Source organism: Miscanthus floridulus, chromosome 6 (genome assembly GCF_019320115.1).
Source record: "Miscanthus floridulus cultivar M001 chromosome 6, ASM1932011v1, whole genome shotgun sequence".
Classification (NCBI taxonomy): domain Eukaryota; kingdom Viridiplantae; phylum Streptophyta; class Magnoliopsida; order Poales; family Poaceae; genus Miscanthus; species Miscanthus floridulus.
This window is the reverse complement of record NC_089585.1, coordinates 123,045,189-123,059,358: the sequence shown is the minus strand read 5'-3', so window position 1 is coordinate 123,059,358 and position 14,170 is coordinate 123,045,189. Positions and strand designations below refer to the sequence as shown.

General features: G+C 54.5%; 1 protein-coding gene across 1 annotated transcript in view; it reads right to left on the bottom strand.

The window, feature by feature from the left end:
* Positions 1–14,170, bottom strand: part of LOC136461155 (LRR receptor-like serine/threonine-protein kinase RGI3) — a gene marked incomplete at its 5' end in the record, with an annotated part of 143,524 nt that overhangs the window by 37,886 nt on the left and 91,468 nt on the right. The gene's annotated exons all lie outside the window — the stretch shown is intronic.

Here is a 14,170-nt window from a genome sequence, read left to right as displayed (position 1 = left end):
CTGGCTAAAAAACACTGTTCTGGTTGAATTGTTGTGAGAGAAAAATACTGTTCCGGCTGAAAAAATAAGCCGAACAAACCGAATATGAGGTAAGCCAAACAGGGCCGTAACATCAGTAACATTTGTATCTTCAAATATTTTTTTTACAAAAATAGATTCAACGATATATTTAATGATATTAATTATGTACCATAAATATTAATATTTTCTTATATGCATAAATATTAATATTTTTATATATGAATATTAATATTATTTTTTTATATTTTTTTGTTAAAGTTTAGTACGTTTGACTTCTCGAAATGTGAAAAGAACAATTAAGAAGAGACAAAGAGAGTACATACGACATTATTAGGACTTGGATTTACATCCAAACAAGTCCTAGACTAGGATTAGTTGGATTTTTATTTGAAATCATTCCATATCAGTGTCATAGCGGTTCAGGGGCGGAGCTTAGTCGAGGTTAAAGTGGGCTATGGCCTCCTTGCTCACCTTAATCTCTATTACGCAAACAGTAATTTTAGCACTGTTCATTGATGTTTAGAGCCCGATTTGCTTCGTCACTGTAGCGGTCCGCTATCATCCACGGCACCAAATCATCGCCACCGAGGGGGACGATGGCGCAGTACGCCACGCCATTGCGTTGAGCAGCCTAGATACCTGTAGCCTTGCAGACAGCTGGGTCCACGAGACAAAAAAGAGAGGAAAAAGTTAGACTGCAGTGGCCCAAGTTCACTGCTCACTTGGTGAGTGATCATGCATTGCAACAGAATAAAACTTACGTATGCATGATAAATGGGAAGAATCAACCCAACCAAACACAAGGAATTCATTTAAGTCGATGCTCGTTTTGAACAGAGCACCTATTTGTGTTTGTGAATTTGAGAGCAAAATGATCAACATGAAAGTACAAAAACAAAAGATTAGAGCGCAACAAATCAGTCATGTTCGCTTATCTTATAATCCGTTTTTTTCAACCGGAACAGTGTTTTTCCCTCACAATAAATCAGCCGGAACAGTGTTTCGGCTTTTTTTTTCAGTGAAGCGAACGGGGCATAGTCATCCAAGGAGACAAGCATAGCATTGAAATACACTTGATAAAGACGAAGTTGATCAGAGCGCAGCTTGCTAACTGCTGCATCCAAGTTTTATAAAACTATGTCACAAACATGTTCGACATGATGTTAATGCTATCGTATTTGTTCAGCCAACCTCACCTTCTTCCACCATAGTCGTATCCACAACTCACGCATCACTAAACTCACCCTTGCACTGTTTGGACTATAAGCATCCAAACAGTCCTTGAGATGTTTTTCCTCACCTGTACAAGCACTCTAGAGGTTGAAAGCAATAGACTTAATTAGTCCAGAATGATCAATTTAACAACAAAAATTTGAACTTAAAAAAAAATGAAAATGGCATCATGAAATCGTGTCAATTTAAGTTTCCCACAAATTCACAATAGCTGACAAACATTGAGCCCAATGCAAAATCATCCCACGGGTAATGGAATCAGGTTACTGCTACTACTCTGATTAGAACCCTATGCACAGTTGCACACGTTATTAGCTATTATATTATCAGTGTGTAGTGGGATACTGCTAGTGCAAATATACTTGACAACAACACCAGACTATCAACTCATACATACATGAAACGGCTCTATCCAAGTATAAAAGAGCAACCGATAAAGAATATTACGGTCCAATGTGCACTTTACTTTAAATTTGAGAATGAATTCCTGGTTTCTTTATTATAGTAGAAGAATGTGCTGAAAGTTCAGTACACTTAGCAGCTACTGTGACTCAGGTGAGATAATCCAACTTATCCAAAAAGCAAGAGAGCAAGCCAACCTGATATGCTAATGGTATCATGTTAGGCCTTGTTTGTATGCATGTGTATTCACTTCAAACCACATGGGTTGGAATAGAATGGAATGGAACTTAGTTCAATTCCACTGCAACATACTTCAACACATATGGATTAAGATGAATACATGCGTATCCAAACCATGCCTTCACTGCACATGTGGATTAGGATGAATATATGTACATCCAAGGCCTTAGGGAAGTGATCCTGAAGGAAATGCAGCACATTATGCATGCCCTTTAAAACCATATTCATTCCCATGGCGTTGTCCCATGTGCTGCATTTGAATATCATATTCCCATCTCGCACTCCAACACTTGCAGCCTCACGAACCAATGTTTCAGGGATATGTTTTAAAGCTTGTCTTTTGACCAGATCATTTATGAAGAAATTACTAAAATCTGAGAATGTCTGCTAGAGTAAATCAAAGAATTTCAATGAGCGTATCTTAGTTATGACCCTAGATTATATGGTAGTAAATTAGGTTATTAGTGCTCCTTAGGAGTTCTTTAGTATCCATGTATCGGTGCACCTTGATCCTAATCCCTAGATCATGAAAAGACATGGACTCTTGCAGGAGAACTTAAATCTATCAGGAAGTGCCATGTCTATTGAATGACTTGTAGTAGATATGTTAAGCCATGAATTTGATGGAGATAATTTTTGAAGCAATACAAGGATGCAAACCTTTGGGCACTTACTGCCACATGGATTCTAAGGAGCGGATCAATGTGTCGGTGTTTTGGGTCCGGCGGGTCCTCAACCGACTAGTGAAAGTGTACTGCGTGGCCCTAATCCTGGATGGTGATACAAAGAGACACAAGGTTTATACTGGTTCAGGCAATAGGTGCCCTACGTCCAGTCTGAGAGAGCGATCTTGTATTCCTTACACCGAGGTGCTTGTAGTAGGGGTTTACAAGCTGAGCGAGAGAGGGAGCTAGTCCCAGGTCTCTGCATAGAGTGGCGTGGGTTGCTTGAGATATTGATCTCTTGCGGTGAGGGAGCGTGTGTGTTACAGAGCGTTGTGCGTTGCTTGCACGTGTGTGTCCCTTCCCTAGAAGCGACCCTGGTCACTCCCTTTTATAGTCGAAGGGAGGCACAGGGGCGGTACATGTATTTGCTACGTGGCGTGTTGTGAGCAGAGGCGGTATGTCCGAGCCCTGCAGCTCGTCACTGTGGCGGCATGGTCGGTGGAGCGGCCTTGTCCTCGGTGCACTGGAGCGACGCGCCGATCACGCCTGATCCTGTGCGACGTGGGAGCTCCTGTGGTGGCATGCGCGCCTTCTTCTGTTGGAGGCATGCTGGTCACTGTATGTTTGACCGGCGCGGAGAGCCAAGGCTGGGTAGATGCGACGGCGCGGGTGCGCTGATTCCGAGGCTACAGGAGCTTGGCCCTGTGCACGACGTGGGGGCTCCTATAGCTTGACGCAGGGCATGGCGCGTACTGCAGACGACGTGCCGGTCCTAGAGTGCTGACAACATAGAGAGCCAAGGCCCAGTCGGTGCCGAGGCCAAACCATTGTGGGGGGCTCGGCGGGCACGAGTCCCGAGGCTACAGGAGCCCAGAAGCAGATAGCCGAGGCTCGGAGGGAGCAGTTGGTTTTGTACGTCGATTCCGAGGCTACAGGGACCCGAACTTGACTTTCCATGCCGCACTATCCTTGGAGCAGGGTTTAGGCAGCATAGTGCAGCACGGGTGTCAGCCGTGGGCACAGTGCCGAGCATAGCGGCCGGTAACCCCTGCCCCGTCCTATCCCGGACGGCATGGCGTCGATGTGACTCCCGTCTCGTCGGCCACTCCGCTGTATCGTGCCATCGTTCGGCTAACGTCGCGGGAGTGGTTGAACGCGTTAATTGGATGCGACGTCATGTCAGAGAAGTCGGTCAAGGCGGCGGTGACAGGGTTGATGCTGAGCTGGCCTCGAGCGAGTCGGTAACTGAGTGCTCGTCCGAGGCCTCGTGGCGTGGGGCCTCGGGCGAATAGGAGAATCGGTACCTCATCCGAGGCCTTGTGGCGCAGGGCCTCGGGCGAGTCGGAGAATTGGTACCTCGTCCGAGGCCTTGTGGCGCGGGGCCTCGGGCGAGTTGGAGAATCGGTACCTCATCTGAGGCCTTGTGGCGTAGGGCCTCGGGTGAGTCGGAGAATCGGTACCTTGTCCGAGGCCTTGTGGCGTGGGGCCTCAGGCGAGTCGGAGAATCGATACCTCATCCGAGGCCTTGTGGCGCGGGGCCTCAGGCGAGTCAGAGAATCGGTACCTCGTCTGAGGCCTTGTGCGTTGGGCCTCGGGCGAGTCGGAGAATCGATACCTCGTCCGAGGCCTCATGGTTTTGTTCTGGGCCGAGCCCACTTTGGGTGAGCCCGAATACTGTTCGAGGTGGGCCAGGTGGTCCAGCTGGGCCTCGATTAAGGTGGGGGTTTGCCGGTGGTTGTCTCTTGGTTTCGATATTTACAAGGTCTAAGCGATTTTTTTGGTTCTTACTTAGGGGACCCCTTTTTATGGTACCCGACAGTAGCCCCCGAGCCTCAGGGAGAGTGTGAGTGCTCTGCCTGAGGTTTTGATGAGACTTGGCTCGCGGCAGCTCCTGGCGGGATGGTGTTTCGTACTTGAGGCTTTGGTGGGTGCGCGCGAGCGCACCCGCCGGGTGTAGCTTCCGAGGCCCTGGAGGAGTGGATTTATTCCTCTAGGGGCTTTTTTCATGTTGAGTGAGGGGTTTTATCACGTTTACCGAGCCCCCGAGTGCGAGTTCAGGTCGCTGGGCCTCGGCTTGGTTGTAGGAAGAGCCCCCGAGCCTCTGCTCGGAGCAAGAGGGCGATCAGGAGTTTCTCTGTCTTTTTTGTGCAGCCCTCGCGCATCCTTTTCGTTCGGAAGGAGGGGTTTTATCGCGTTTGCCGAGCCCCCGAGTGTGAGTTCGGGTCACTGGGCCTCGGCTTGGTTACAGGAAGAGCCCCCGAGCCTCTGCTCAGAGCCTCGGAGCAAGAGGGCGATCAGGAGTTTCCCTGTTTTTTTTTGTGCGGCCCTCGCGCATCCTTTTCGTTCGGAAGGAGGGTTTTATCGCGTTTGCCGAGCCCCTGAGTGTGAGTTCGGGTCACCGGGCCTCGGCTTGGTTGCAGGAAGAGCCCTCGAGCCTCTACTCAGAGCAAGAGGGCGATCAGGAGTTTCCCTGTTTTTTTTGTGCGGCCCTCGCGCATCCTTTTTGTTCAGAAGGAGGGGTGGAGTATGCCAGGCTACCCTCGGTGGGCGAGCAGTGACACCTCCGGTGAGCTGTTACCGGGTAAGTTCGAGTGGAGGCCTGTGCCCCATTCGATAGAGGTCGGCTAGCGATCCAGAGACGCACTCCAAAAGTACCAGAGGGCTTCTCTAGTGGGTCTTAGGGCCGTTCGATTGGCCTCGGGGGATCGATGCCTCCCTACGGTGGGATCCCATTCAGAGACCTCTCTGCCGATCTCAGACACGACTTAGGGAATCCCAAGCAATTGCTTGCTTGGGCCTCGACCATGTATGGGCTCGCCCATAGTCATCCCTGACTCTGTTTGTCCTGAGGCGGCTGTCGAGACCCTCGGGGGCCCAGCCTTCGAACCCCTGGACCATAACAGGCTCGGTGCCCAGTTCCTTAGTCTGAAAGGAATCGGGTGGGGGATATTCCCTTCCCATCGGCTGGTGATGGTGGGTGCGCCTTGTGAGGTGGTTCCTCGGGGAGACAGAATGGCGCCTACCATTGTTGTGGTCGAATGCGACGCGATGTCTGCAGATGGGACGTTACTGTATGCGCGTGGTTAATAAGAAAAAGGTGGACGCGTGGGCGGTTTGGTTGGATCCGGATTAACTACGCTATATCTGAGGGAAACTTTCCCGGTTTCGTCGTCCGTCCGTTTCACCCTCTTTCCTCCCTCATAAATACATGATGAGCTGCGCCCCGCCCCTCCTTACCTTGTCTGCGTTCGCCCTTTCTGCCCTCGAGCGGTTGCTAAGAATAGAGGAAGAGAACATCGGGGAGAAGAAGGGAGAATGGGGAGGAAAGGAGAGAGAGAGAGAGAGATAGCGAGAGCACGCCTTACCGTCGTAGCCACATTCTCCACCGCACCCATGGCTGGCGGCGCCATTGTCCTCCAGGCAGATCCTTGGGGTTCGTCCGATGTGTCCGTAGCGATGCTGTAGTCGCTCATCGACGACGGTCTCCTCTGCCCGGTCACTGACCCTAATAGACCAGAGTGGATTGCTCTGGGGAACGAGTCAGAGCCGAGGCCATGCGATGGCTACATCGTGAGCTTTGTGGCCTTCCACGAGCGCGGCCTCGGCTTGCCGACAGACCGGTTCATACGGGCGCTCCTGTATTACTACGGCGTGGAGCTCCACAACTTCAACCCCAACTCCATTGCGTAGGTGGCCATCTTCGTCGCCGTCTGCGAGGGGTACCTAGGCATTGCCCCCCACTAGGAGCTATGGCTCCACTTCTTTTAGGCGGGGCTCAACACCAAGCCAACGGGTACGACGGGCACGCGGAACGCATTGAGGGCCGGCGGCTGCACTCTCCAAGTGCGCCAAGATAGGCAACCCTTCTATATCCTGGCCCAGCTCACATCTTCCAACCGCCGCTAGTACAATAGCTGGTTCTACCTCCACAATGATGATGATGGGCTTCCCCCTATACCGGGCGGGTCGTGGAGAGCCAGTCGGAGAGGTGGAGGTACGGCGTCCCGTTGGCTGATCAGTCCAAGCTGCAGCCGCTCTTGAAGGCGCTGGAGAGGCTGCGCAGCTGTGGCCTTACGGCGACCGTGGTCATGGCGGCCTTCCATCGCCAAAGGGTGCTGCCGCTGATGGCTCGGCGGCAATGCCTGTTCGAGATGACACCGGGTGAGCCGATCGATGGCATCCGGTTGTCCGCCGTCGTCCTTTCCGATGAGGAGATTCTACATCGGGTGAGAGAGACGGTGGAGGGGTGGCAGAGGAGCAGTGATCTGACCTCGTTCCTGAATCCCGATGCGCCCATCATGGGGGTACATCTCTCTGGTGAGTCACGCGTCGCTGCGGCCCCCGAGGCCTTCTTGCTCCTTACGTTTTCAATCTGTTCCCTTATTTGCGTTTGCCATTCCTGTAGGGGATGAGGGATGTGCGAGCCTCCCCGCCGCCTGTTCCCAAGGACGCAGAGCGGCGGGCAGAGAACAGGGCGCACACCGAGGCATATAAGGAGTGGAAGGACGCCGAGGAGGCAAGGCGCAAGAGGAAGAGCCTTGAGCGCGACGAGATGGAGAAACGTCACCGGCAATAGAGGCACGACGGTCTCCCAGAGGAGCCATCTCCATCATCGTCATCGATGGATTCTTCGAGTGATGACAACGAGAGCGAGGCGGGGCGGGGTCCCCTAGACCATCTCCCTGACGTTAGGGAGACGGCGCCTAGGGTGTCGGCGAGCGACTTGGCGTCTCCAGGAGGAGGAGGAGAGGACGCCTCGGGGCTGGCGATCGCCCGCCCCAAGGCTGAGGCCAACACGCCTAGACATGGGCGTTGGGGAAGCACACCGTCAGCCCGATGGGCTCGACGGCGGAGGTGGAGCGGGCGATGGCGGGGGCGACCCAACCGCCTCCGCAGAGGGCCGAGGAGGCATTGGAGTCCGGCGAGGGCCGGCTGGTACCGGTGGACACAGGGGCCGTGCCACCACCGCCGCCACCACCGTTGCTGAGGACGAGGGACGCGGTGCGGAAGCTATTACTTCCTCGTTCGAGGTAAGTGTTTTGTCAGTGGAGTTTGTAGCATCTCCCTCTCATTCTTTGGTCGTATGCTGACCTCGTGAGTGTTTTGTCTTCAGCCGGAAGCGTCAGGCGGAAGCGCCCGCCCTAGCGCCACTTAAGGCGCTCAAGGTGAGCACCAGCTCCACCACCCGATGGGTGGTGGATGCGTAGGCTGCCATACAGCATGGCGCGGTGTCGGCCAGGGCTGACCTAAAGGAGCCGGTCGCCCAAGGAGAGGCTACCGAGGCGGTCACGAAGCAGGCAGGGGAGGAGGCGCCTATGCCCCGCGAGGCCGAGGCCCTCGAGTCAGGTGAAGCCGAGGCGCCTTCAATCGCTGAGGCCACCGAGGGCGAGGGCAAGGCCTCTAGGACCTCCGAGGCCAAGGTGGCGGAGGCCAGGGCTTCCAGGGCTTCCAAAGCTGAGGTGGCAGACATCGGGGCTCCTAGGACCACCGAGGCCGAGGTGGTGGAGGTTGGAGCTCCTAAGACCACCGAAGCCGAGGTGGCGGAGGCCGGCTTGGGTGCGGCAGAGCCGGCAGCCCAGGATGCAGAGACGAAGGCGGGGCAAGCTTCGGTACTGCCCCTGGTCCAAGACTCACCGCCATCGTAGGAGAGCGCCTGGGAGGTGGAGGTTCATTCAATCTCCTCCGATGATACTTCTCGGGCGAAGGAGGTGGCGGACGCCGAGGCGGCCAGCACCGCGGAGCAGCTAGCTCTGACTTTTGGCTAGGGGAGCTCGGCCCTCGTCTGGGTACGACTCGAGCCCCACAGGTGGGATAGCCCACGTGTCTTGTGGCAAAGCCGGGATAACCCTGAGGGGGAGCCTCTGTTCGCCCTCAAGGATGTGGACGAGGGGAGGCACTGGGGCTCCTTTGAGCAATTCCGCCGGCTGGCGGAGCGGTCGTTGCGGACAGCGCTGTCCGTCGTGGCCGACAACCTATCCGGTGTTGCCTAGGTACGTGCTTTCTTTTCTTGTGCTGTGTCATCTTTTTCCTGAGTTTTCTTGCAGTGCTTGACGTTTGTTCTACCTATCTAGGAGCTTGAGGCCTGGTCCCTCAAGAAGTCGATGTTCCTCCGGCGGGAGAGGGACGTCTGGGACCAGCTTCGGCAGTAGAAGGACCTGCTCGCCAATGCTAATGAGCTTCTGTCGGCACAAAGCACGGAGGACCTCCGCCTTCACTGTGCTGACATGAAGGCCGAGGCGGCCATGGCCCAGGAGCAGGCCGTCCCTTTGGCGGCGCGAATTTAGGAGCTAAAGGAGGAGCTGACCTGGGTGGCCGACGAGCGGGACACCTTCAGGTCCTAGGCCGAACAAGAGGTGGCCTCTGCCAAGGCCATCGCCAAGCAGCTGGAGGCGGAGCAGGGCGCGCACCTGCTGACAAAAGGTGCCCTAGCGGAGGCTGTCAAGGTGGCCGAGGCCTCCCGGGTCGAGGCCTTAGCCTAGAAGGAAAAGGCCAAGTGTGAGTCCTATTGAGCCGCGCCCCTTGTTTTATTTGTTCTTCTTGTGTTTGACCCCTAACTCCTCGATGTGACGCAGAGCTAGAGAGGGAGGCTTCTAGGACGGCCAAGGCCTCTCAGGTCGAGGTCCAAAACTAGAGGGAGAAAGTCGAGGGTGAGTCTCATAGGCTTGCGCCCCTATTCGGCCTGTTTTCTTTCGTGCTTAACCCCATCCTGCTTGTCTCAGTGCAGGGTTGGAGAAGGAGGCCTCCTGGGCAGCTGAGGTCTCTGTCGCAGTGCAGGCGGCGCTTGAGGTCGAGATCCAGGAGCACAACGTGCTGTGGAGCACCGCTCGTACCGCCTGCGAGGCCCTGGAGGTCGGGGGGGTCGAGTCGGACAGCTCCCTCGGGAGCCTCTTGATCGCATTGAGCGGCTGAGTCCACGAGTGGCTCCAGGGGGCGCTACATACGGGCGTCAAGCGTGCCCTGGCCGTCGTCTCCTCGTACTACGCCGGCATCGACCTCGAGGCCATCAGCGACGGTTACGTCGTGGCTGATGATGACAAGAAGGCCGAGGAGGAGGTTATGAAGCTGGTGGAGGTGGCTAAGGCCCCTAGCATGGCACTGGCCAGGTTGTTCGAAGAGGAGGTGGTTCCTCCTACGCCGACCGCCGACGCTGGCGACCCTGAGTTTTGACCTGGGCCAAAGGGGCCATGTAAATAGATTAGGACATACATCATTGTACCACGATGCTTGTGGCCATTGAGGCCTTTTAAAGTACTTGTGTGTATATGCTTTTTAATTGTTTTTTATTGTATTTCTGAGCCTCTGCCCTTTGTCTCTTCTTTGAACATATCTCTTGCAAAAACTTCCTCGAAGCCTAAGCTGCCCTTCGGGCAAAAGGTGGTGAGGGAGTTGCCGTAGCCCAGGGGCGTAGGCCGTCTCGCGGCTTGGCCGACCTTTTGGCCTAAGACAGACTTTTGGTCCTTAGGTTTTTGACAATCGATTTGTCAGAGTACGCGAGAGAGTTTGGCGTAGAATTTTTTTTGAAAAATGACTAAAACGGTGTCTGGGACTTAGGGGGGGTCCCCCCTTCTAGCCCTCGAAGGAGGCTCGGTTCTACAAAGGCAGAGCCGAGTCTCCCTTATAGCGTTATCGTAACGCTGATCCCCCATCGATGGGCTCGGGGGGTTTCTCAAAAAATTAGAACAACTAAAGAACGCTTCTTTATTGTATTTCGAGAAACAATGTATATGATGCTTGGAAATTTAAGGGTAGAAGCGATGCAGCTATTCTATGTTCCAAGCGTTGGTGAGGATTTCACCCTTCTTGTTGGCTAGCTTGTAGGTCCCGGGCTTTAGCACTTGGGCGACGATGTACAACCCTTCCCACGGCGGGGTCAGCTTGTGGCGGCCCTTATTGCTCTGCCTTAGTCTCAGCACCAGGTCACCCACTTTCAGGTCTCAGCTTTGAATGCACCGGGCTTGATAGCGTCGTAGGGCTTGCTGGTACTTGGTCGAGTGTAGCAGCGCAACGTCTTGGGCTTCCTTCAGTTGGTCGAGGGCGTCCTTGCAGGCAGTGCGGTTGCTTTGCTCGTTGTAGGCCTATAGCCTCGGGGAACCATACTCCAAGTCAATGGGGAGGATGGCCTCGGCTTCATAGACCAGGAAGAACGGTGTGAACCCCGTGGCTCGGCTCGAAGTGTTCCTCAGGCTCTAGATGACCGATGGAAGTTTGGCAAGCTATTTCTTGCCAAATTTCTTCAACCGGTTGTATATTCTTGGCTTGAGACCCTGTAGGATCATGCCGTTGGCACGTTCTTCTTGGCCGTTTGTCCTAGGGCCGACTAGGCCACACGGATGTGGTGGTCATCGCAGAACGTCAGGAACTTGTGGCCGGTGAATTGTGTCCCATTGTTAGTGATGATGGTGTTTGGAACCCCAAACCTGTGGATGATATCAGTGAAGAACAGCACCGCTTGCTCGGATTTGATTTGAGTGATCGGATGATCCTCGATCCACTTGGAGAACTTGTCAATAGCTACCAGCAAATGGGTATAGCCCCTGGGGGCCTTCTGTAGAGGCCCAACCATGTCTAGCCCCCCACACGGCGAATGGCCATGTAACGGGGATGGTTTGGAGGGCTTGGGCCGGGAGGTGCGTCTGTCGCGCATAGTACTAGCATCCCTTGCAGGAGTGTACCAGCTTGGTGGCATCAGCAACCGCCGTTGGCTAGTAGAACCCTTGGCGGAAGGCATTTCTGACGAGTGTTCGAGGTGCTGCATGGTGCCCGTAGGCTCCCGCGTGCAAGTCCCAAAGTAGGGATTGGCCTGCCTCGGTGGTGATGCACCGTTGGAGGACGCCAGATGGGCTTCATCTATACAACTCGCCGTTGCTGAGGACGTAAGTTTTGGCTCGTCGCGCAAGCCATCGGGCTTTGGTCCTGTCTGTAGGAAGCTCTCCTTGAACGAGGCAATCAAGGAATGGGACTCGCCAGTCCATGCCCTGGTCGGCCTCGGGAGGCTCTACGTTGATTTCCATGGTCTCGGGCTCGGCCGCAGGGGTCTCGGTGACAGAGGGGGCCTCGGGCCCTGCGGTGGGCTCGACTGGTGGGCCCTCTTCTGCCACCGAGGCGTAGTCAATGGAAGGCTTATGGAGGTCTCTGGTGAAGATGTTCGAGGGGACCGGGGGCCGTGCCGACGCCATCTTTGCCAGTTCATCCGTGGCCTCGTTGATTTTTCACGCGATGTGGTTGAGTTCGAGGCTATCGAACTTGTCTTCTAGGTGACGTACCAACTTGTAGTACGCCTCCATTTTGGGGTCATGGTAGTTCGACTCCTTCATCACTTGATCGATGACGAGCTGCGAATTGCCCCGTATGTCGAGACACCATACTCCAAGTTCGATGGCGATCTGCAAGCCATTAACGAGGGCTTCGTACTCGGCTGCATTGTTAGAGGTGGCGAAGTGGAGCCAGATCATGTAGCGCATGTGCACTCTGAGGGGTGAGATGAAGAGCAGACCCGCGCCTACCCCGGTCTTCATTAGGGACCCATCAAAGTACATGGTCCAGCATTCCGCCTAGACTTGAGCAGGTGGCAGTTGGGTGTCGGTCCACTCAGCCACAAAATCGGCCAAGACCTAGGATTTAATTGCTTTCCAATGCACAAAAGACAGGGCTTCCCCCATGAGTTCGATGGACCACTTGGCTATTCTACCCGAGGCCTCCCGGTTTTGGATTATCTCTCCCAGAGGGAAAGATGACACCACGGTCACCGGGTGGGACTCGAAGTAGTGATGCAGCTTGCGTCGAGCCAAGACTATGGTGTAGATCAGCTTCTGGATGTGGGGGTAGCGTGTCTTAGTCTCGGAGAGCACCTCACTGATGATGTAAATAGGTCGTTGGATGGGTAGAGCATGCCCCTCTTCCTGCCTCTTGGCCACTACGGCCGCGCTGACCACTTGGGTCGTTGTGGCAATGTAGAGTAAGAGGGCCTCACCCTTGGTCGGCGACACTAGGATGGGAGGATTGGTGAGCAGTGCCTTGATCTTGGTGAGGGCTTCTTCGGCCTCGGGGGTTCAAGAAAAGTGTTCGGATTTTCTCAAGAGGCGGTATAGAGGCAAGCCTTTTTCGCTAAGGCGCGAGATGAAGCGGCTCAGGGCCGCAAGGCATCCCATAACCCTCTGCACTCCCTTGAGGTCTTGGATTGGTCCCATTGGTCACGCCCGAGACCTTCTCTGGGTTGGCCTCGATGCCGCGCTCTGAGACTATGAATCCCAAGGGCATGCCTCGGGGGACCCCAAAGACACACTTCTCAGGGTTGAGCTTGATGCCCTTCTCTCTGAGGCATTTGAAGGCTATCTCCAAGTCATCGACGAGATCACTGGCCTTCCTGGACTTGGCCACGATGTCGTCCACGTAGGCCTCAATGGTTCGCCTGATGTGCTCGCCAAAGACCTAGGTCATGCACCGCTGGTATGTGGCCCCTGCATTTCTGAGGCCGAATGGCATAGTCACATAGCAGTACATGCCGAATGGGGTGATGAAAGAAGTCACGAGCTGGTCGGATTCTTTCATCTTGATTTGATGGTAACCAGAATACGCATTAAGAAAAGATAGGGTTTCACATCCCGCAGTGGAGTCAATGATTTGGTCGATTCGAGGTAATGGGAATGGGACTTTTGGACATACTTTATTCAAACTAGTGTAGTCTACACACATCCTCCACTTCCTATTTTTCTTCTTAACTAATACGGGATTAGCTAACCACTCTGGATGAGACACTTCCTTGATGAATCCGCCGCCAAAAGCTTCTGCACCTCCTCGCCGATGGCCCTACGCTTTTCCTCGTTGAATCGGTGCAGGCGCTGCTTCACCGGTCTAGAGCCGCCCTGGATGTCCAAGGCATGCTCGATGACCTCCCTTGGTATGCCCGACATGTCCGAGGGACTCCATGTGAATACATCGGCATTCGCGCGGAGAAAGTCGACGAGCATGGCTTCCTATTTGCTGTCGAGGGTGGCGCCGATCCTCAATGCTCGGTCGTTGGAGCAGGTGGGGTCGACCGGGACGAGCTTGATGGCCTCTGTGGGCTCAAAAGTCCTGGCACGATGCTTGGAGTCAGGCGCCTTGCTACCAAGTCGTTTGAGGTTGACGATGAGAGTCTCGGCCTCCATGAGAGCCACGGCGTACTCGATGCATTCGATGTCGCAGTCGTATGCATGCTCGTACATGGACTCGACAGTGATGACGCCATTAGGGCCCAGCATCTTGAGCTTGAGGTAGGTGTAGTTGGGGATCACCATGAACTTGGCGTAGCACGGGTGCCCCAGGATGGCGTGATAGGTCCCCTTGAACTCAACCACCTCGAAGGTGAGGACCTCCTTGCGGTAGTTGGAGGGAGTGCCAAAGCAGATGGGCAAGTCGATGTGCCCAAGGGGTCGTGTGCGTTTCCCTGGCACGATGCCGTGGAAGGGCGCGACATTGCCTCGGAGCCGTGACTAGTCGAGCTCCAGGAGCTCCAGGGTGTTGGCATAGAGGATGTTGAGACCGCTGCCTCCGTCCATCAACACCTTGGTGAGCCAGGTGTTGCCGATGATCGAGTCGACGACGAGGGGGTACTGCCTGGGGTTTGGGAC